At 47.8% G+C, this 22854-nt stretch overlaps 1 protein-coding gene across 1 annotated transcript in view; it reads right to left on the minus strand.

The window, feature by feature from the left end:
* Window positions 1-8399, minus strand: part of NCALD (neurocalcin delta) — a 57684-nt gene extending 49285 nt beyond the window's left edge. The window contains exon 1 of the mRNA XM_074577544.1: window positions 7997-8399. The gene's annotated coding sequence lies outside the window, so the exon portion shown is untranslated. The remainder of the gene's footprint in view (window positions 1-7996) is intronic.
* Window positions 8400-22854: the final 14455 nt, after the last annotated feature.

A 22854-nucleotide genomic window follows, 5' to 3' on the forward strand; every position in this document is an offset into this window, starting at 1 on the left:
TTGCTGCCTGGCATTCACGGAGAAAAGACCGTCACTGTTGCACGAAAAGAAACTGAATCTGCCAAGGCTGCAGATCCAGGTAAACATCCTCAGCTTGTCTTCACAAACTCGTCAAGACCCCCCAGAGAGCTGGCGTGGAGCATGTTATACTGCTGTTTTGTCAGCTCTCATTTAGCCTTGCTGCTAGTGTGACCAGGTCTGCAAGGTCTCTTTGCAGCCCTGGTCAGCACTGGCATGGCTCTCCTGCCTGCAGCATCCCGCGCCAAGTGACATCTGGCACAGGTGACATCTGGGCCACTGCCGCCGGCGGCTCCGCCGGCCCTCCTGATAAAAGGCACCAGCTGCTTTCCCATGTGGGCTGAAACCTAGCAGAGGAGCAACAAAATAGGAAATAAATGTGGTGGAACCGCTGCCCTGATGACGCTGGAGGAAGAACAACTAAGGTCCGAGCGCGTGTTTTCAGTTCCTGAAGAGACACTGCCCTGGCGTGCACTGCGCTGCTCTGCGTGTCGGCTGGGACTCCCATGGATGCTGCCACGGACCCAGCAGCAGAGACAGGGGCTGTTCTCTCACAGGCAATCTCATTTCTAAATTTTTCAGGGAAAAGTGTTTTTTGTTTCAGGAAGCAGACTCCAAGCATTGCTCCCTGGATTTTCCCTTCCAGGAGAAGTATGAGGAAATAAAAACCTGTATTTTGTTCACAAAGAGAGGAGTTCCTCTTTCCACTGCCCTTGACCTTCCCAAGTCCCAGCACTTCTGCCTTTCACTGGGCTCTGCTCCTCAGCTCCTACCTTAATGGAGTCAAATGAGACTTCCTTGGCAGGAGTCACCCAGTTCCTTGATCAGGCTCTGGCAGCAGAGGTAAAGCAAAATGTAGACGGTCTTTCTGCAGAAGTGCCCACTACCTTCTTCAAGAAGGTGGCTCTTAAATAACTCCATGACTGAACAGTCCCACGCAGACCTCAGAGCTGTAAGTGGTTTAACAACATGGTGCCATCAAACATTACATGCCTTGCAACTCACGCTGGGGATTTTGATTAAGGAAACCCTGTAAAGTGGCAAGCAAGAAGTGAAAATTCTGGTAATGTTCGCAATTTTTAGCAGTAAAATAATTGAAAGTGAAATCTGTTTGCTGTGTCAAATCAACGATAATATTCAAGCAAGAGGAGACCATGGTTAGACTGAAAGATGTATCCTTGGACAGCCGAAATTTTGCACTCTTCAGTTCACATCAGCCTGTGAAATAAGTCCACAAAAATGCAGGCTACCCTTCACGTGAGACTGTTCTAGTAGGGTCAGAACGACTTTATATGAAAAACCTCACGCAAGATAAACAGCTATGAATAGGACACTTGACAGACAGGTCCAGAGGACAACAGACAGTGTTTCTGCTGAGACATAATTGCTCTAATTGGACCTGGGCTTGCTAAAATGGTAAAGTTAAAGAGGACTCTGCAATCATGCTGCCATTCTGCACAAAAGAATAGTGTTGTGATAGAAAGCATATAGCAGTTGTGGAAATAATCAACGTCTTTGTGTTCGCTTCCCCCTGGCATCTTGGATTTGCCATTAGGAGCATGCACACAACACAAGAGGAATATTTTCTTTAGAGTTAAAGGTTCTCGGGGCTGAATTGCTTAATGGCTGAAGTCTCTTTGAGTACTATTCAGCTGAAGTTAGACACTTCAAATGAGCCGGATCCATTGTGTTTCTGCAGTCCTGGAGAAAATGCAGAAAGGCCGTGTGAGGCACAATCAGGGAATCTGCCCACTCTAGGAGCAAAGGAATTTGGTGAGGAAAGAAGGTAACTTTGACCTTTTTCAGCTTTAACTTGTCTTCTCTGGAGCGAAAGCCTGTAAACTACCTGATCTGATCGTCTAATAAAACCTCCCTACATGTAATCTTGGGTCTCTCCAAAGCCTGATCTCTTTTATAATATGAGAACAAACATGAAGCTTTTAAAGACAGAATCTTTTTTCTCTGATAGCATGTACCGTGCAAGGGTTGACCGTGCGGTGTTTCTCCAGCCCTATGTTGAATGCAGCACCCAGCAGAGAGAGCGGCCCTTTTAGCCACCGTCGCATCAGATGGCAGCAAAATGACACAGCGTCAACATTTTACTTCCCTGACTCTCTCTAGCAGCTCCATTTCACATGAAGTTTGGCTGGCCCATACCCCAGACAACCTGTGACACTGGGCAATGCCACCAGAGGTCTCCTCTGGGGCAAATGCAGAGGTGACGACAGAACAGTCAAGAAGTGACAAGCCTGCCCCTGGCCTCATCCTGCTATCTCCCAGTCACTTAGTCCTGCCCAGGGCTCTCCTTTCCCCACAGAACACCTCTTGGCCCATGGTCCATCCTGCCCCTGCTCCCGAGCTCCCATTTGGCCCGCTCCCAAGCTCCCATTTGGCCCACTCCCGAGCCCCCGTTCTCTTGGCAGTGAAATTCAGCACACTGCTAAGAGGCTTTGTGACAAATGTGGCAGGTATAAACCTGTCTCAAATCCTTTCAGCCCCGTGTGCGTCTCCTGCCAAGCACAGACAAAGCCGGCCGAAACACTGTCTCCTGCCCCTCTGGAGTTGCTGAGTAAATGTGCAAAAATGCTGGTGTGATGCTCAGGAGCCCATGCCCCACTGCCAACCAGCACAAGGGTCCCCACGCAAGGCCACTTCTCCATAAGAAGCTAACCTGGCTTACTGCACCCTCCTTAACAAAAAATCCTTCTCAGGTCATCTGCAACGATGCCCTGCAGATCCTGCCGTTTGCTCACATTGCAAATACCAGGTCCAGGTTGCACGACGTGCATCACCCAAAATGCGAGTCATAGAGCAGAGGTCCTCCCCTGTGCCCACCCAGCCAGGGCTGGGTGTAGGTGGGTGCAGGAAGGCGGCCCTGGGAAGGTATGGGAAAAGGGTCTTGTTGCTCAGAGCACACCGAGGGCGACAGTGTCCCTGAGTCACCAGGAACCATGCCACCAGCCAGCCCATTTATCCGTACAGTCCTGGGTTCATAGGCCCACGCTTCTCCTTTTCCTGCCCTGCCCTGCCATTTCCGCTGGAGGAGCACCAGGACTCTCTCTCTGCAGGACTGAGAGATGTACGGGGGCATCGAAGGATCAAATGTGCCTCACACCCAATTTCTGCCTCCTCCCAGTGCCGGCTTTGCTTTGTGCATCGTGGGCTCTGCTCCACATACGGGCTTGTCCAATGCCCCAGCAAGGTGGTAGGAAAAATCAGCCATGGATGATGCTCTCCAAAGGAGTGTTTCAGACAAAATGGGATCGTATTTATCGACACAAGTCCAACTAAAAAGAGAGGATGTGCTCATTTCTGGCTAATATGTCTATGATAAGCCAAAGATCATAATAAGAATAGTAAAAAATGGTAAGGATTGACATCAGTGAGATTTATGCAGCTAAAACTTTGCATGACACTGTGAATGTGTACAGCAAAAATATTTGAAATACAAAAGAAGAGAAAGAGAGTTAAACTGAGACTCATCCTCTGGTCTCTCCCGTGAGAGAAGGCATTGCTGGGAATTGGGCACTGGGCAAATTAAAACCAGTGTTTCAGCCCAAACGACAAGCTTCTTGGCTTTTCTGCGTGTAAATCAGATCTGTACATTATCTCAGTGTCATTCTGTGGCTGAAAGCAATTCAGCAACTACCAGCACAGCCAGACTGAAATTCGGCAGAACAGGATCTGAGCACTTCAGCTCTTAATGATTAGATGTTTCTGTGGAAATGAATCTTACGAAAAAATGAAGTTCGGCAGAAAGTTGACAGCGTGTTGAGACCGCAGAAGGGAGAGGAACTTTACAACTTGGCCTTCCCATTTTCCACCTATAGGATTTCAGCATTTGCTAAAGTTGTAGTGAGGGCAGCTTCTTCACAGTCCTCCCTCTGGGAAATATCACATTCAGCAATTCCTGAATTACAGTTTCTAATTATATTTTCATACTGTAATGCTGTCTGAAATGCAAATTTGATGACAGAATAATTCGATCCATGTAAAATAATTACAAAATTACTGTTTCTCAAACCTCAACTCATACTCCCTGCTATTTAAGAAGATAAATTTAACAGCAGCAAAAGTACAGCCAAAACATAGTCTATTTTTTTAACTGTTATCTGACTATAACTGTCTGCATAGATTTTGGCTCACCATGGAAGATCATTTCTAAAATGTGACCACCAAAAACATTCCAGAGTTAGGATTTTTGTTACTTTAGCTTGGAACCAACAGTCGGGTCAACTTCCATGTTGCAGTCAGAGTACCATACGCGTGGCATCTGTGTTTAATTGGAAAAGCAACTGTTGATTAAAATGCCAAATCTCCACTGCAGCTCAGTTATCGTTCAAACCAGTTGTTGCTAATGTTGATGCAGGACATGGAATTAGCACAAAGTAATGATTTTTAGCAGGGTGGAAACCGGCTTCTTCAATATGTAATTTAAGAGCCTGAAACTCCATACTGCTACATCAGTTCCCACTGCCTGACAATTTCCACCCCCCATATGAGGGATTTTATTACCGCCCTGAAATATTGCCTTGAGTAGTGGCTAGGACCTTTAAAAAGACAGCAGAAATCTCATTTTGTTCGAAAAAATGCGAGAAGGAGTCAGTGTTCTGTGTTGCAAGATTTTTTTAGGCTTTATTATGCTTCTAGCCTAAATTTAGATTGTCATTGCCCATCAACTCAAGCAGATCAAGGTAGAGCACGCTAAAGGCTTGAGTGTGTTATTATTACTAGGCTAGAGGCATCAACAGCTCGCGTCTGTTTTTTAATTTCCCTAGCTACATCCAGTTGTGTGAAAAGTGACTCCAGGAGATCTCAGTCCCGTTTTTAGCCGAGGTCTCTCCTAAGGTGAAGTGCTCCAATTCCCCAGGAACTGCTGGTCTGCTCCCCCTTCTCCGTGGACAAGGAGACTGTCGGAAGAGATCGTCTCCTCCTTGTGTGCGTGCAAGGGGGTGACATTTGCAAATGATATGAAGGCTGCTGGGATGTATGGGGTCAACCTGCCCGCCCCAGAAGAAGGTGGAGTGTAACCTAGCCCATGCACATCTCATTTTTTTCTCTGTATCAGAGGATTTCAAATCCAAGTAAGCTGGCAGTGTAGCAGTTGTGGCGTTGGGCAGAAGATGAGGGATGGGCTACAGCCACCTTCACCCCCCACCTCGGTGGTCGGAAGGAACCTACAGGCTGTTTATTCTTTTCTCATGGTGGGTGAAACCATGGCAGGGCAGAGACGGTGGGATGCTTAGCATTACATTGCCTGGCAATTTCACACACTCCCAAGGTAAAATCCAGGTGTTTGTCGAAAGGGTTTGGTAAAGAGTTGATCAGTGAGAACAAGAGGGTGAAATCACCAAGCAGAGGCACACAGCCCCGGGATGACTCTCACACACCATCCCCTGCCCTTCCCCTGAGGAGGGACTTGCGTCTTTTTCTCCAGTTGCAGACGCTCACACTGTCCTCCTGACCGTGACTCAGCCATCCCCACCTCTGGGGACCAAAGGCGCCCGGGCCGATGGGATGCCCAAAGCCCCCCAAGACTCAATGACATGGGGCAGAGATGGTCACTCTGCCAGGCAGGACACATCCCTGTGCAACATCAGCAGCACTCACCAGCTTCCCCAGTAACGCTGCCTCGCAGACCTCCTGTCACAACATGGCCAGGACCCTTCTGGTAAAACACGAAGCAGTTTATCACCCTCCTCTCTCAGGTCAAGTTAGTGCCTTTTGAAGACTTGCTCAGTATTGCTAAAGCAAGATATGTCCATTCCAGCTGGAGATGAGGAACCTATTTTTAAAATGTTTCTAATGAATAGCCCTTGAGCAAAGGCTGCATCAATTACTTTTCACCTTGCAGGTGTTTTCAAGGCATCAAATGCTACAGGACGCTGTATTCAAACCTAAATGAATGAGGTGAAGCCCCAGCCCTCACCAAGCATCACTGCCACGCTGATGACTGAAGCCAAACCTGGCAGGCAACCACAGCTATATGTGGAGCCAAACCCTCCAGATGTGAAGGTGAATGACTTTTCTTGAATGGCAGGTGCCGCTCAGCTCGAATCTGTCCCTGTAATCCATGCCCCAGTCCCTCGCCGGACTTGCCCCACCAATGTAAGCTGGCGAACAAGCAGACCTCGGAGGGTGGTGGGTCGCATTGGCCGCCTCCCCCTGCCCTCTCCTCCCACCCCACCACCCAGACTCCGGGGGGACTCACATGCAGGGGGGGAATGGTGGACCGCCGTCAGCCGAAACACGGGTCCCCACGCCGGCTGGGGACCAGCTGTGCCCAGCTCAGCCCGGCCAGCTTGCCCGGGCGAGGATGCTGAAAGCCCCGCTCCCTGCTGGAAGACCGAGCACGGGGTGCTCAGCACGTCCCCGGCAGAGCTGCGAGGTGCCTCTAAACCCTGGCTAAACTCACCTACGAGCACCCAGTCGAGATTCCTCATGCACTGATGCACTGGCATCAGGTGAAGAATTTAATAAAGAAAATTTAAAATATTTCACACACACACCCTGAAACCATTGATATTTTAGGCACAAGAGTTAAATTGGAAAGAACAGATGAGATAACACCAAGTGAAATGGTTTAGAGGTTTCAGACGCATTTATCCTTGTTGCTCTGTTAAGAATGCCAAATGTGGTGAAATCCAGAGCGTTAAGCCATAACTTTCCTTACAGAAGTGCTTTCCGTTTCAATCTCTGCCTTGGCTCCCTTTCAGAAACAATTACTTCTGCTGCATTTAATAACATCAGAATAATTTTTATAGATTTTTTTTATCTTTTTTTGCTCTGTGTTTTAAATTGCTTTGCAGATCCGTGATTGTTTCAGACTGGTTGCTGCTTTCAAAAATCATTACCATTATCAATAAACCCTTTGAACTTTGGGAGGAAGGGAACAGGAGTATATAATTAGAGAAGATAAGAACGATCAAGCATACTTTTCCAGGAAATAACGCACACGATGCTTCAGCAGTAATCTCTTCTTCAAACGACTCTATATGTTCCCACACAAGCAAACTCAGGCTGTGGCACTAAACTTCAGTAGCCCTGGGATCTCCCTCCCCACAACAGCCCCCTCGGAGTAGAGTGCGATACAGAAACAGACCCAAAGTCCCTCTTCTTTTTACAAAAAGGCTCAAACAGCGTTTCATTTTCCAATTACCGTGGTGCTGTTCATGCTGCAGTTCTTTTTTTAGCTATTCTAACTGCTCTCAACCCACAACAGAAAGAAAAAAAAAAAAAGGCAAAACCCAAGCTCTATGTGCGCGCGTGAGAAAAAGGGTAAAAGCCTGTGTTACAGCAATGTTGCTCTCTTGGCATATTTCAGACAATTTTTCAGGAAGCTCTTGATCCTTTCCTCTGTAAACACTACACGGTCAAGAGTGCCGCGTGCCCCAGGAGAGGGACAGGGAGCCCGGGGAGCGCCCGGGGTGCGGGGACTCCGTGTGAACAAAGATGATTTAAAGACTCGAACTTTGGGAGCTGGATTTCAAGCTGTTCCTAACCGCATCGGCTGCTGGCTTCCCCCTCACCGAACACGTTGGGTACAAACCCGCCTGAATTGGGCAGCATTAAGAAAACTACAAGTTCCAACAGAGGTATAAAGCTGTAGAGATGCCCAAATCAACACAATGCCTAAACATAATTTCTTTTAACTCCAGAATGCGTTAGCCAAGGATTACTCGTGTTCATTTATATTCCTAAAGTGTCAAATGAGAACAATATCATTTTATTCTCCTTTCATGGATCATTAATCTAAATTTAAGTCCGCTTTGCAGCCTGCACACAGAATTAGTAACTGGAAGCTTCTTTGCATTTATCTGATAGTGCGGGGCTTGTTCATCAAGGCAAACTTCCAGCCAAAACAAACAAGTGAAAAAAATATCAGTCCCGATAAGCTGCTCTCTATCCTTTTTTTTTTTTTTAAAAAGGAAAAAAAATAAAATAAAATACCTGACGAGAACATAAAGCAAATGGTTACCTCACACTGCAGAAATGCAAGTTTTTAATAGTCCATGCTCTGGCAGCCCCTGAGAAACAGCAGCGGCGGCGGCGGCGGCGGCGGGGATAAATCCAGCATCCACTAGGTTCTCACAAGGCTTTGGCTGCGCGGCCGAAACCGCAGGCTCTGCCTCCAGCTGACGTCAAGGCGGCTGTCACATGGCCCGGCGCAAGCCCAGGGAGCACTGGTTGTCCTGGCAACCCCAGCACTGCTCCGAAATTATTTCAATAGGTCATCTGTCATACTGCGTGCACATTGGAACCATCGCGGGCGCCCGGACAACCCAAACACCAAGGGCTCACTGGGGCTGGATGCGCCAGGGGGTTGGTCCCACCGCCGATGCTCTCTTAACCCTGTCCCTGTAAGAAAACGCGCCTCCCCCTTCCTCTTCCTCCTGCATCCCCAGCCTCTGGCAGAAAAAAACTCTTTATATGCTTTGGTTTGCCCAAGCAAAGGGGCAAAAGCACTGCCCTCCGTGCGTACCAGGGCACCTCGACAATGAGCGGCCAGGCGCTGCACCAGCTAGCTAAAATTAGGGTCTTTCAAAATGACACACAGTTGAGGTTTTATGCGTAGCCACAGAGATGCGCGTTTGGTCGCCAGCATCTCTGCCCCGATTCGGGGCCAGGCAGCAGCGGTCCTTGCCAAAGTGATGTGGGATGGCAGCCATGTGGGGCTGTGGGCTGGCGCCCAGAGATGCCTGGCCAGCTCAGCCTCGCATCCCTGAGTCTCGGACACCGTTTCCTCGTGCTCACCTGCCCGCGATACTTCTCCCTCTGCTCCCAGCAAAACGTCCCGGGAAGGGGGACGAAGCAGTGCCTGCTTCCATCTGGCTCCGACTCACCTCCGCAGCTTTATCCTGCAGGCAGAGACACGACACCAGTGTCTCAGATTTCCTTGTAACTCTAGCTAAAATTCACTCCTTCCCCCAAATTGCCTTATTTTCTCTCTGCAGCCCCATCACCTCTGCCCCGCAACATGCACACACGCACCAGGGGCAGGATGCGGGAGAGGCTGGGAGAAGGGAGAGACTTTCACCTGCAAGAAGCAGGGAGGAAAGGCCAAGTGTCAGTAACAGGAAAACGCTCCTGTGCTCATCTGAGTCAGCGATGGTTACTGACCAGTGCCTGGGATATAAAATACCAGGAAACAACGGCAATAGATGTCTGGGGTGAAAGCAGAAGCGGATGTAAAGCTGCATGGGATCTGCAAACGCAAACACTGGAGCATCCTCAGCTGAAGCTGGCTTTGGCCCCTTGGCAACAGGCAAAAGTGAAAATATTGAAAATGAAAAGACAACATGGGATGGGGCATAAAGGGGTGCTGGGGAGGGCTTCCCCCCATCTTAGGCAGAGGGAGGATGGTGGGGACACAGGACTGGCGGGCAGCGGGGGGACCAGTAAGCCCCATCGCCCTCCTCTGCATCCCTCTCCTGAGTGCGGGAGCAGCAGACACTCAGGATATTTGGCTCAACATCGACAACTTCCAGCGCTGGTTTATATAGCATTTAGTGAGACACGCATCTCTCTCTCTCCAGTACATCTTATAAACCACCTTTCCAGCACCACCGCTGCACTGGGGCTTCCCGAGGCAGTTCATATTAGGGGGCAAAGCCCTCTGGGATCAGGGGCTGCCCCCCGCACCTTGGTGCACAGCAGTGAAGAAGGCTCAAAGGATTATTACAGCAGAATAAGGCGGACCCCACTGTCCAAAATTCATGCCTTAAAAAGAAAATATTCACAGTTAGTTGGGAAACCCGTGACAGTTTAACAGAAGAAGAACGCAATGAATTTTTAAAACCCCACTGATTACTACATGTGTTACATATAATCACACATACTAATCCACTATAGAAGGCTGAAACTTCGTGTCAACACCCACCAATAAAATTGTACCATAACATACAGATGTATTTTTTCACTTAATGGCGACGTTTGCACAACACAACAGAAAGTTCGGGATTGCAGTTTAAAAAGACATCCTTCAACACCGCACAGTGCATTGCTTTCCATTAGTCTGTCAGAAATGTGTGCATCTGGGCAAGATTTTAATGGTTTCGGTCCTTTTAAAGGCCCTTTCCCAAAAGCGGAGAATACAATACACACGTTTGAAAGGTCACAAAACATTTCGATAGCGTTTTGCTGATGCCCTAAAGGGCTGGTGGAGGGGGCCAGGCAGGGTCCCCCGACAGCTCCCCCCAGCAGCAGCCTCCCGGGGACCAGTGCCTGCTCCTCTCCCGCATGAGCCTGGTCACAGTGGTCACGGTCACGACACACAGGTGTGCAGAGCACCTCTGTCCTCCAGCATATATAAAAATAACCCTTTCACTCTCCTTTACAGGGTATTTCTGCTGCAGGGCAAGAGCCCGGAGGAGTTTTTTAGCCATGCATGGTGCTTATAAGGATGTACTAATTATACGTTGTGAAGGTTATAATTTTCAGCCAGTTGAGAGATGCTAAGTGAAAAAAAAAAACAACAAAAAACCAAAAAAGGGCCAATGCTCTGAAAAACATATGATAATGGCAGCCTAAAGTGTGCTGTTCCCAGTTCCCAGTGCTCGGCAGAGGTCCCGCTGTGCCTCCCCGCTGATGGTGGCTCGGGATGACTCCTCCACAGGGAGATTTTCTGAATTTCCAACTGAAATCCTTAATTCTCTCCAGCAATTGCTGTAACTTGCAAAACGAGGGGCAAGGGAGACCTTTACACCAGGCAGATGGACACAGAAATGAAAACAAAAGGCTAAATCCCGATAATAATGTCAGAAAAGCCTACATTCCCTGATTTAGCTTAATTTTGTCATAATAAAACCCCCAATGCCAAACCAGTCTCTTCTGTAGTGGCAATCAACCAAGTGAGCGCAAAGCAATGAGACACGGGCACTGACTGGAAAAATACATAAAAGATATTTAAAGGCTGAAGCCTGCTGAGAACCAAATGCGCTGCATCCACCTGGGACCACGGTACGAAGGCTCGCTCTCCTCCTCCCGCTACGGGGACGCGATGCCTCGCGGGGAAAGGTCTCTGTCCTGCCTTTGGGACCTCCTACCTCCCTCCCACCCCTCCACGGCTGGGGTCCGCGGTGGGCACTACCAGGGGACATCAGTTGGCTCCCTCACCCTTAGCATGATGGACAGTTTGCCAGAGCTTCACTGGCTGCAGCAATACGTGCTATACATACCACAATATACACATAGACATCTGTAATACCTAAATCCACCTGTAACACGCATGTGTCAGGACCTATGTAATAACTTACACACAGATACAGTGCTACAAGGTGGGACACAATCTAGCTTTTCCTCCCAACCTTCTTTTGGCTCTGCAGAGCTAACAATAGATAACATTTGTTTGCCCATGAAATGGAAGACATGCAGGGAGCAGAAACCCTATATGGGTTGATCTTTGAACCCACAAAAGACTTGATCTTCCCCGGTGTCAGTCCCTGCTCTCAGAAAGGAGCCACATCCACGTAAGCAGCTGAGAATCTACCCTTGGCTTCCCTCTTACCAAAACAACACTTAGAGAAGTGCTTCATCTTGAACTCTTCCCTCAAACATCCATGTTTTTACTGTTTTTAAAAATAAAAGAAAAAAAGCAAGTAGGCATGATTTTAATGTTATATATATATATATATAAACAAACCACATGTGTTTTGCTAGCCTCTGCAGCTTGCTATTTGAAAGAGTGGCTCATGTTTCCGTTGGCATCAGTAATATAGATAAAAAAGAGACAGAAACAGGGCTCAGCAAAACATTTTCATGTTGACTTTTGCGCTTGTAGAAAAACAGGGTGGAAAAAAACCCCACAGGAAAGACATTTTAGTTTTGATACAGCTGACATGGCACTACCAGCACAGGGGGGGTTGAAATAAAAACAAGAAGGGAAAGTGGTTCAGCCCGCCCCATTCACTGACGGTGGCCCAGTGAAAGGATTATTGTTCAAGACAAATCAGGTGGAAGATGGTTTCCCAGGAATGCAGCACTGTAAGAAAATCCTACGCTCTCCATATATCTGTCATGGCTCTTTAGTGCCACTAATTCCTGCACCCAGGGACGGTGAACGATTCCCTTTTTGGGTTCCTATAAAGCAGCATTGGCTTTGGGGATTCCCCCAGCACCCTTCCAAGCTGTGAGAAGAGCCACCAGGCCAGTGTGAATATGGGCAGCCAGGACCCATTCCCAGACAAAGACCTCTGATGAGTGCTGCTGAGGGGTGGTGGAGAGCTCTTGCACCACAAGCTGCATTTTTGTGATACATTTTGTAGAAAGGATCACTTGGTCTGCAACAAATTTTCTGGCATTTGAACCTAAATAATGCCATCATCAGTCTTTAGGTAGTATTAAGTTGATTTCTCAGGACAGAGATAGACCTCCTGAGATATATGCAATAGGTTCTAACATGATCTTTTAAATTTTTTCCTTGTCCCTGCTTTCTCACAGGAACAGAACACATTTTGAGGCTGGTGCATCCCTCCTGCATCTCCTCCCTACATCAATGCGCGCATGTCCTCTCCTCTCCCTGCCCATTCTCCTGGATTTCCCTTGTAATGCAGGTCTGGTTCCTCACCCTCACTCTGCACTACTCATTAGTTAGACAAAAAGAACGTATTGAAACATAGGTGAGATGAAACTCACTTTCTGCCACCTTGCACATCTGCCAGGACTACATCTACTCCGGCAGCTAAAAGGAGCCAATGCCCATTCCCTGGCCCAGAGACTTGGTGTCACGGCGCTGCTGGTGCCCGTGGCACTGAGCAACTGCTCCAACAGGGTGGTCTCACCCCTTCCCACCTGTTGAGAAGGACCTCGAGTCTCTGCCATCTCCCAAACCACAGGCAGGAGAGCGAGAGGAGTTGATGTTGGCCACCATGTCAAATGATTGGCCTCTGGGCAGTAGCAAGCATGCTGGATGGGAATCGTCTTTGGAGGGATACTGCCTCGCTGGCACTGAAGCACCAGGAGACAAGCTCAGAAAGTTAAGAGAGCAGATGAAAACTGAAAATACTCTCAGCTGGAAAAAAATCCCATCCTCTAGTAATCACAATCAGTACCTCCTAAGGGACCAGCCAGAAGACCTACTTTGCTGCAGAATGGGGATGCTTTCCATCAACTGATGTGCTTAAGATGTGTGCACTTATATGGGGGCCAAACTGAAAGAAAACAGGGAAAAGTCATTTGGATCAAACAAGAATTGATTGCTTGGCAACATGCAGGGGAAAAAAAAATCCTTCTGGCTCAAAAAAAACATTTTGGGCACTTTTAAAAGCCCAAAGGATAGCCAAGGATATTTGGAAATGAAGGTCTTAATCTCCAGTGGGACTTCAGCGAAGAGCACGTGAGCAGGAGGTGTCACCGTCGCTTGCCCCACTGGTGGCCAACCTCCCTCCTCCTGGGGGACTGCTCAGCTGGGGAGCACAACCCACCCCTCTCCTACCCAACTCTGCTATTTGCATGGTTTAACCTGACCTGGCTAATATAGACTGAGTTTGCTGATTGCTTCAAATGCCCGGAGGCAGAACTTTCTGGAGAATAATTGATTTACCAATTTTCCCCCCAGATTGAAATAATATTTCAGGTAGTGAATTACCCCCTGAGCCCTCTTGCCGGGATCTCTGTGGTCTTACAATAACATTTTCTAATAGTCTGGCTCTTCTGCGTCTCTTCCTTGCTGTGTGGAAGTCATATCTGAGCCGCAGCGATATTAAGATCCTGACCCAAAGTCCTGACCCGCACAGATAACCTTACTCTGGCTGGGATGTTACACGTGTGCTTAAGTATTTGCTGGACGCGAGCCCAAGTGCCTGACAGCATCGTGGAAATCAGCCGTGCACACAGTGATAGCAAGCGCAGAAAAACAAAGAAACAAGATAGAAATATTCTTTTGCTCCCAAATAAATCTTTCACCAATAAGGAGAAAGGAACAGAAATCTGTAACAGGAATTCAGTCATCTGTGTTTTAGTCCCACCTATATTGAAAAAGAACATTTCCAGTTTTTCAAAAAATCTTCACAGCGCTTATCGCACTTGGCAAATTTCAAATGTTTTTGCTTTTTCTTATTTTTCTTTTCCTGTACTTCTACTCCCTCATTTTCCTCCTCTTTTTCTTCCCCCTTTCCTTGAGCTGCTGCCATCCACTTGTGTAGCTTATCTTATCCGAGTAGCTGCTAGTGTTTAATTTGTAATAACAAATCACCAGCCTGCACCCTCACATGGAAGTACTATATCACACTCCCGTTAAATATACCAGTGCGTGAATAGCTTGATTTATTAGAAGATGAATTTCAGCACACCTTTGACATGTTGTCTCACTGCCCGCGCTCAGGAAGGAGAGCGTGATGTTGTCCTTCCTTCGTGGAGACACCGGGGTCCCAGCACTCTCCGTAGCTCCGAGGGGCTCAGAGGCAGGCCAGCTCTTGGCACTGGAGACCTGTTTTCCTCTGCAGAGGACGGTGGCATTTTGTAGCCTGCTGCCAGGAGCCCGGCTGGTGCCTGTGTGCACAGCCCTGCAAACACGGCTGCTTCCCGCGCCCCGTCCCCAGAACAGCCCTGGTGGGGGCTTCAGGTTGCGCTGGTTACTGCCCACCCCCTTCTTGCCCAGTGTGGGTTTGCCACCCAGCTGTTATCTGGACATGGGGAAAACATCACCTGGCTTGAATTGGACACCATAAACAACTGAATTTGCTTCCATTCCCTGCCAGTCCTGGTCAGGACATCCCCGTGTCCTTCCCAGTCACCCAGTGCCTCCCCAGCAGCTAATCTCTGCCCCTCAGCGCTGGATGGGTAAAGTCTAAATCGCCAGGCTTTGTCTGGCTTTTCATCAGTGGTTCGGAGCAGCGTAGGGTTCGGAGCAGGACAAAAAGATCGGCTCAGAAGAAAGCCCTGGAGTTTCGCTCTTGGGAGGGGAACTCACTGTCCTTGCACACATCATTATACAGCATTTCTTGCAGATGCTTCGTTAACTTCTTCCTCCACAGATAATAGAGAAAGGTTTCCCAGTGTCAGTAGCTGCTAAAGAGATAGGAATGAAAGCATTTTTGGCATCTGTTTTCTGGCTTACACCAGCCATCTTTGTCCTTTCCTTGATAACACGCACTTTTCCCCTTTCTCCCTTTGATACCCAAGAGGTAAGTGGTGATAAATTTGTCATACATTTCCTAAACACAGGAGCAGGGGCTGGCGAGGGTATCGTGCTGGGACGCGGAGGATCCCTGCTACTTCAGCATCAGCTCTGCCCAAGCTGACGGGGAGGACCCATCTGTGTCTGAGTGCCAGCTCCAGCAGCAGCGTCCGACTGCATCCCTTTGGCTTCTCACTTTCACCTTTTCCAGCATCCGCTGCTGCTGTCGATCCAGCCCCAGAGCTGGCATTGCCAGCGCCTGCCTGTGTCCCCAACTCTGCTCTGAGAACAGATGTGTGGACACCGGTTTGTTACATACCTGCCCACAGCACTTACACAAAGGCAAGCACAAGGGCTGCTTTCATAGCCCAGGTTCTGCAGCCCCAGCACAGCCCGGCACTGCCATGGGAGGTGGGCACAGAACAGTGGGTTGATTACTGTGCTGCCCGGCTTCTAGGGCAGAAGAACATCCAAAAGCTGTTGATCGCCTGAGAGAGGAAAGCAAAATGTCCTCTCTCTAGTTTTCTCCCACTCCTTCCCTACAGGTGATGACAAACATGGACTCTGTTAGGACCCCAGACACTAAGCCAAATATTTTAGACCTTTCCAGACTCCAGTTGGTGCTTTGTGTCTCTCCTGAGTGCCTTTCCCTGCAACCAGACTTGGTGTTACGGTTTTCCTTCCCAGCACGCCAGCTCGTAAAAGAAATGCTGCACGCAAGACAACTTCAGGGCTGGATCCCACCCGGTGAACAGGTAGGCACATGCTGGCCGTGCTCTGAACGTGAAGGTGGACTCCTACAAATCAACCCAATCTATCAGTCTTTCTGTTGACTTAGTTGACTCTGGGGGTATGCACACATGGTGTTTTGCAGGCAGGTATGAGCTCACTCCGCCCCCGATTTGAATTGACTGGATGCCACATGGTTTACATGGGAAAAAAACAACCAAAACCAGACCAAGCAAAGAAGATAGCCACACTCAGACAATGGCTGGTTGCTGTAGAACACAAGTGAAATAGAGCCAACAACTGCCTGCCAAAAACATGCAGAAATACCCCAAGAATCAAGGAAAGGAAGCTAGGAGCAGCCAAATTCTAAGAATCTAATTATTAATATCTGCTGCATTTACTGCTCTCATTTGTCCTTAATAGGAGCTAGGAACTATGTCATCCTTCAAGTGAAGGGCCTCATTGCGTGAAGCACCTTTCTGTCCTTTGCTGAGATGACCCTATCCAGCCACAACAGATGTCCCCAATCTCCTCGTAGCAAGTGAAAATTAAGGCTGTTTTCCCACGTTATCTCCGAGTGGGATAATGGAAGTCACACAGCTGTGCTAAATCCCAGCAACCGAACTCAGCAAAACAAAACAACACGGAGCAAACGTGAAGCCGTCACCGTAACGAGAGGGACATGGTTTCAGCAAGCCAGATGAACAGCCACAGCTGGGTGCTGTGGACCCAGCCCTCACCTCCGTTGCCTCATCAGTGTGGCCAAGAGCACCGTTTTGCAGCTGGTGTACCCATTAACTCTTCATGGTTTTGTTTCTTCAGGGGCTGGATGCCACCTGGCTTTTGAGGATGGCTTCTAGGTTATAAATACATTAACTTTTTAAGAAGATGCAAAGAGAAGACAAATATGGACAGATGCAAGAACGTCTGCTCCTGACCCACTCAGTCTGGGCACTGCTGCCACCCAGTTCTGCTCAGCCAAGTGGTCACAGACCCTCCAAGGGATTGAGTGGCACCTGCTCACTGCAGCCTGATCCTTCCCTGCCCTGATCCTTCCCTGCCCTGCTCTCTGGAGCCTCATCACGCAGGCAGAGAGCGGACACAGTGCTCTCCTCTCCAGGGCTGTGGAAGGTGTTACAGCTACATATTTTATCCACTTCAGCAAGATTCAAGTAGGACCATCATGTTTTATTAATGCTGAATTTGATGAACTGTTACCCAAAACTGGTGAACCAGAGACTGAAAATTTTGAAACTGGTCAAGTAAGAGCTGCCCCAAAACTTTGGAAATGAAACTCACCCAAGTAGTTAAGTGCCATGAGTCAGTCCGGTAAGACAAGAACAAGGAGAGAGAGGAGTTATTATGCAGACAGAGTAACATCCAAATTAAACGTGATCTATGTATGCTCCCAAAATAAATTTAATCCTTCATCTCAGTTTGCGGTAAGAGAGGACAATAAATAGAGCGGCAAAGACAGGGTAGCTAATTAGACTATGGGGATTAGAATATGGGGATGAAAATTACCAAACCCAAAAAGGAATAAAATTTGAGAAGTTTTAATGCGCTTGAATCAAAAGACCAGATGATCTGCATCTCAGAATCACAGAATAATGACAGAGCTGGCAAATGAAATGATAATTCTCGCAGCAACTATTTCTAACAAATATTTCTACTTCGGGGTAGTTCAGGCTGTCTCTAATAAATGGACAGTAAGTAATACTCACAAATACAGGCCATTTTATCTGGTCTACGTAGCAAGCAAAGCATAAAACAAAATTTTAAGGGAAGAACAAACACAGAGGAAGAGAATATAAGCCCATACCTTTATCAAACAGACATGTCCTGCTTAGCCAATATCTACTTTTGACAGATGGATTTTACTGGTCAAAGGAAATGAGATTTACCTAGACGCCGCTAAACCACTCAACTTGGCGCAACATGGAAAATTATTACTTAAAATGGAAATAATGAAACTTAGTACAAGAATCATGAGGAGGGCAACAACTTCCTGAGCCTGGAGAGGGGACGCAAGTGGACACCAGCAGAGCTCCTCGAGAACCAGGCTTGGCAGTGCTCTGGTTTAATCAGGCACAAGAAACAATATTGCGCTGGTGAAATTTGGTGATGAAGACATTACCAACATGGAATACGGTCACAGTGTCAGAGAGGAAGAGCTGGATGGACAGACAAACTTGAACTAGGAAGGAATGGAGATGCCTGGGGAGTGGGAAGTCTACCTGCCTGAAGGAAACGAAGCCAGTTCTTTGCCCTGTTCCCTTCAGCTTGGGTAAGAATGGCTGAGCTAAAAATGTTTTCCAAAAAGGCACAAGGGTGCGGAGCAGTGGCCATCACTGATCCCAAATACATGCTGCTTGTCCCATAGGCACCGCCTGGAGGATGCAAGGGAGGCGATGACGCATCTCCCTATTCACCCTACTGCTGGGTTGGTTAGACTTAGACTCAGACTCAAAACTTTCCTTTTCAAGATAAGTGTTTGGCAAAGAGCATTGATTCTTTGACTACAGTCCACGATAAAGTGGGAAAAGTGTTCAGGTATTTGACTTCTCTTAACTATCTGTATGTTTGTCTCTTTTGAGTTGTTTTACCAAAAAGTACTCCTGTCCTGGAAAAATACAGGAGAAGTCATTCCTAAAAGGCAAAAGAAACAAGTTCCACTATGCCAGTAGTTAGTCACCGTTTTAAACTGTTGTCATGTAAAATTTCATAACTAGGCAATGCAAAAACAAAACCAATATAAAACGAGCCTTGATCTATCTCCTGGAAATTCTGTGTTGGAAAATGAATTGGATGAGGGAGATTTTCACATTGCCAAGGGGCAAATTTTATTGGATTTTAAGGTCTTTGGTGGATTAGCAACAATAAACATAGCATAAAGCAGTTAAGCTGGGGGTACACAGTAGGTGACGTCTACACAACAGAGAAAGTCAGGGCCACCTGACACTGACAGGCAAGGACTAGATCGAGGCAGCTGGTCAAAAGAAGGGGAATAGGCCAAAATGAAGGGGAAAAAGTCATTGTCTTGCCTTATCATGATCATTGCCTTTGATTTTTAAAACAGCCAGCAAAGCAGTTAAGCCATTAGAAATGCATCTCTAAAATGAAAATAATGCTAGAAGGGGCAACAGCAGAAGCTCCTAGGATGAGTAGGAACTGATCCCCACACTGGCTGAAATATATCCATTTTGCTACAACAGGGGGCAAAGCAAATGGAAAGAAAATTAAAATATTTTTTTTTTCTTCCAACAATGCCAAAACAAACACACTGTTATCTGATTACTGAAAAAGTGTTATTTCCAAGAGCCAAGAGAGAAATCTGGTTTCCTCTAGAGTCACGTCTTCTGGCCCCTGTGTTCCCCACTGCAGTGACTCCAGGACTGCTCCAGGTCCCATATGACTCTCCACTACAAGGCTCCCAAGTCTCCCCCACATCTGCAGACAGCTCCAAGATCCTTCCAGTTCTTGCCTGTTGTTTCCAAACTGCCTCCACAGGGTGCCTAGCTCACCCCCAGGGCCCGCAGGCCAGTCAGGCTCTGTCTTCAGCTCCTCTGCTTCTCCACATCGACAGTTTTGGACACGTTAGCTGGACCAGAAACGATGCTGGTAGCAGCCGTGGACCTCACCACATGCTGCTTGGCTGGTCTAGCAGTGTGTCTTAACTGATTAAACTGCATAAAGAAGACCTGAATTCTCCCTGTGTTTCCTTGGGCAGGAGATTGTTAATTTTATTTTCCTTTAATAAGCTACCAATTTTCCCAAAACACAAAGGAACTTGTTCCCCTTGAGATTTCCATGCTTCTACCAGTCTGACTGGATTTGGGCAGTGGTTTCAAAAGCTACTTGGTTGCGAAGAGCAACAGAAGAGACAAAGACATGCTCAGACAGACACTAAGCTCAAAGAAATTCCATTTTGATTGGCAAATAGGGAAAAAGGAGCAATCTTCCGTTCCTGCTAATATACATTATAGCAGATCCTGGATGTGCTTCTGAGCCTGGCGTGCTGCCATTGCAGAAGGTAACTGAGCAAGCCACGCTCCCCTCCTGCAGCCTCACTCCTGCTAGGAGTCCTGCGGGAGCTCACATAACCCAAAGGTTATGTGAAACAAGCCACAAGGTGTCAACGTTATTGAAACTGGCAAGTTGGCAAGAAAAATATGAATCTTCCAGCCAGCTACAGCATTTTCAACACCAGGGTAATACAAGAAAGGTAGAGACTTTTAGAAGAGCCCTCCACATACTGGAGCATTTTGCACATTGGGAAAGCTATTGGCGTACTTTGCTCCCCCGTGCACAGTGACTCCAGAGCTCCAGTTAATAACTGTGGTGAATTGACCTAAGAAAGTTAACTCCACCATAGCCAGACCCAGTACAACCACATTGGAACTGGGACTGACTCTGCAGGATTCCGCAGCCTGCTGCGCGTCCCTGGGCTGTCCTCCGGCACAAACTGTACTCCCAGGGTATACTTCAAGCCTCTATCAGTCATGGAGAATGATTTCCCATGTTGTCTGGAGCACTCTTCAAGGTGAAGCCCTGGAGTTTCAGGTGGTTTGCTGCAATCAAGAAGAGCTACAAGCCCTCGGCATCTTGCATGAGCTGGTCGTTCACCCTTCTTCTCCAAAAGAGGCAAGAGACAACGTAAATGGAAAGGTAGTTTGTCAATTTTACGGCTCTTCGGGCAGATGATCTTCCTCAGTTTGGTGTCTACTTTCACCACCAGCTCAAGTCTCTTTTCTCAAGGGGTTTTGCTGCGCAAAGGTCTCCTGGACAATGTGCATGGGGAGCTTGTGCTGAGGTGCCAGATGCTGCTTCATCCTCTTATTCTTGAAACTAAAGCTTAGCAGTTCCTGCTACTTTCTCTCCCAATAATGTACAAGACAATAAAATTGGGTTAGAGCATAGGTACCAGACCCGAAAACCTGCTGAGATGGACCTCAAAGCGCTCTGTTTCCTGTTCATCCCCTACCCTGGCACTGTGAGACAGCATTCCTGGCCAGGAGCCCAGCTAAACCAGCACTGGGGCCTGGCTTGAAGGGCATTCCTGTCTATCGTGTGTGTGCTTAGTTCCTGTTGCGTCCTACTAAACAGGAGGTCTAGCGACACTCCAAAAGTTTGGGCTCGCAGGATAAAACTGTGTCAGAAGTCTGGAAAACTCTAGTATCTCACCATAACCAAAGCTGTCTCTGTTTCTGGCTCTGTTACCCAGTCAGCTTTAAAAAAAATGTAAATATATCATCTGGAGTCTCGTTCCTACTTACGTGGGTGTAAGCGAGGAGTAACTCTGCCCAGATCGCTGGAGGTTCCCTGGAGTATCGAAGAGCAGACAAGATCCAAGACAGGCTCAAGTTGCACCATATGGAGCCAGGGCCGAACGGGAATGAAAACAGTGGAGTTTGGGCAGCCCAAAGGCCCCTGCTCCCTCCTGATTGTTATGATACAAATGACTTTTACTATGGAACAGAGGAGAAGGCACTGAAGTATTAAACAAAGTAGTTATTTTCATTAGTGGTACCACCAGAGACCGTTACAGAAATGCAACATAATTGTAATGCAGCTCCTACCTTCTGCCAGAGCCTTCAGCACGCAGAGTTAATTCCTTCTCTTACTGGGTTTTCCTGCCCAGCGAAGCTTGCCCAGATGTAATCAATAGCAGGATGAAAGACCGTGGGACAGGAACACGGCTGTTGTGAAGGGCACATTGAGCATCTGAAGGGTTGCATGCCACTGCCTGAAGCCGAAAACCACCCTGAGCAAGTACCTCAAGAAACCTGAGGGAGACGTTGCTCCATCAAAATACTGTTTACGTCTGCAGTGGTTCAGGGTACAGAGTTATAGCTGCAAGTCAGACCCTGATTTCAGTAAATGAATTATATCAGAGGTTAGTAGTGAAGTCTCAGGGATTTTTATGAGAGAATTCTTTATATGGACAGTGTTTATGAACAACCCTGAAACATTTGGAAATAATTTGTTTTTTTAGACACATACTACTTAGCTCACCATAGCTAGAGACAGATTTTGGACCAAGAAGGGTGGAAATGTATCCAGAGTTGGACCGTTAAAGGTGTTTCAGCCCAGCTCCACTCTGCTGACATACTTAACCAGTTCAGGAGACTGGGGCTTGTTTTCAGTGTGTGTCCATCGCCGGAGACATGACAGCAGGACCAGTCATGCTGGGACAGGCAGGTTTGGCATCCCCCTCCCAGCGGCCTCGCTCCCTACTGATGGTTTGCCTACGCTGCAAAACGCTGTGCATCTATTTATTTCTGTTCCTAATCCTCCCACCCTGCCTTTGAAATCCTTGTCTAGGCAGAGCATTGCTATTATTTTGAGCGCTAATCAGAAGTGAACCTGTATCCATTTCGATGAGAAGCCAGCCTTGAGCAATACATCCCAGCAGGAAAAAGTGCCAGCAGCTGTTACAGGAGCAGGAGGGCAGAAAGGACCAGAAATAACCCATACACTTGTAGCCCGCGCAGCCCAGAGGCACGTGGGACACAAGTGTCCAGCATGGCTCAGCAACCGCCATCATCGTGAGCACCACAGCGATGGGAAATGATGGTCCTGGTGGGTCCCCCCCACCCAGGTCTCTGACCACCTGGTCCCTTCACCCAGAGCGCAGTACCCAAATATGAAGGATGGCTCACTGCACCCCCGGGAGGTCCCACAGCCCGGGCCAACTAAAGGGCTCCTGCGCGACCTTTTAGCCGCTTTGCAGAACATCAAGTCCTCTTTAAATGCAAAATGTTAAGATTTCAGCTAAATTCTAGGAACGTTTTCTAAATTAGTATCAGCTTAATAACTATCAGGGGCAGGGATGTACTGCCAGTATCAGCTGGCTCTGGGGACGGAGAGCTGGGCTGTGGCTGAGCACTGGGAGGTGGGATGCTCCAGATGGGCAGCAAGGAGGAAGAGGAGAAGGAGGAGAAAGAGGAGGAGGAAGAGAAGGAGGATGCACGTTTGCTAAGGAAAGCCCT

Source organism: Larus michahellis, chromosome 2 (assembly GCF_964199755.1).
Source record: "Larus michahellis chromosome 2, bLarMic1.1, whole genome shotgun sequence".
Lineage (NCBI taxonomy): Eukaryota > Metazoa > Chordata > Aves > Charadriiformes > Laridae > Larus > Larus michahellis.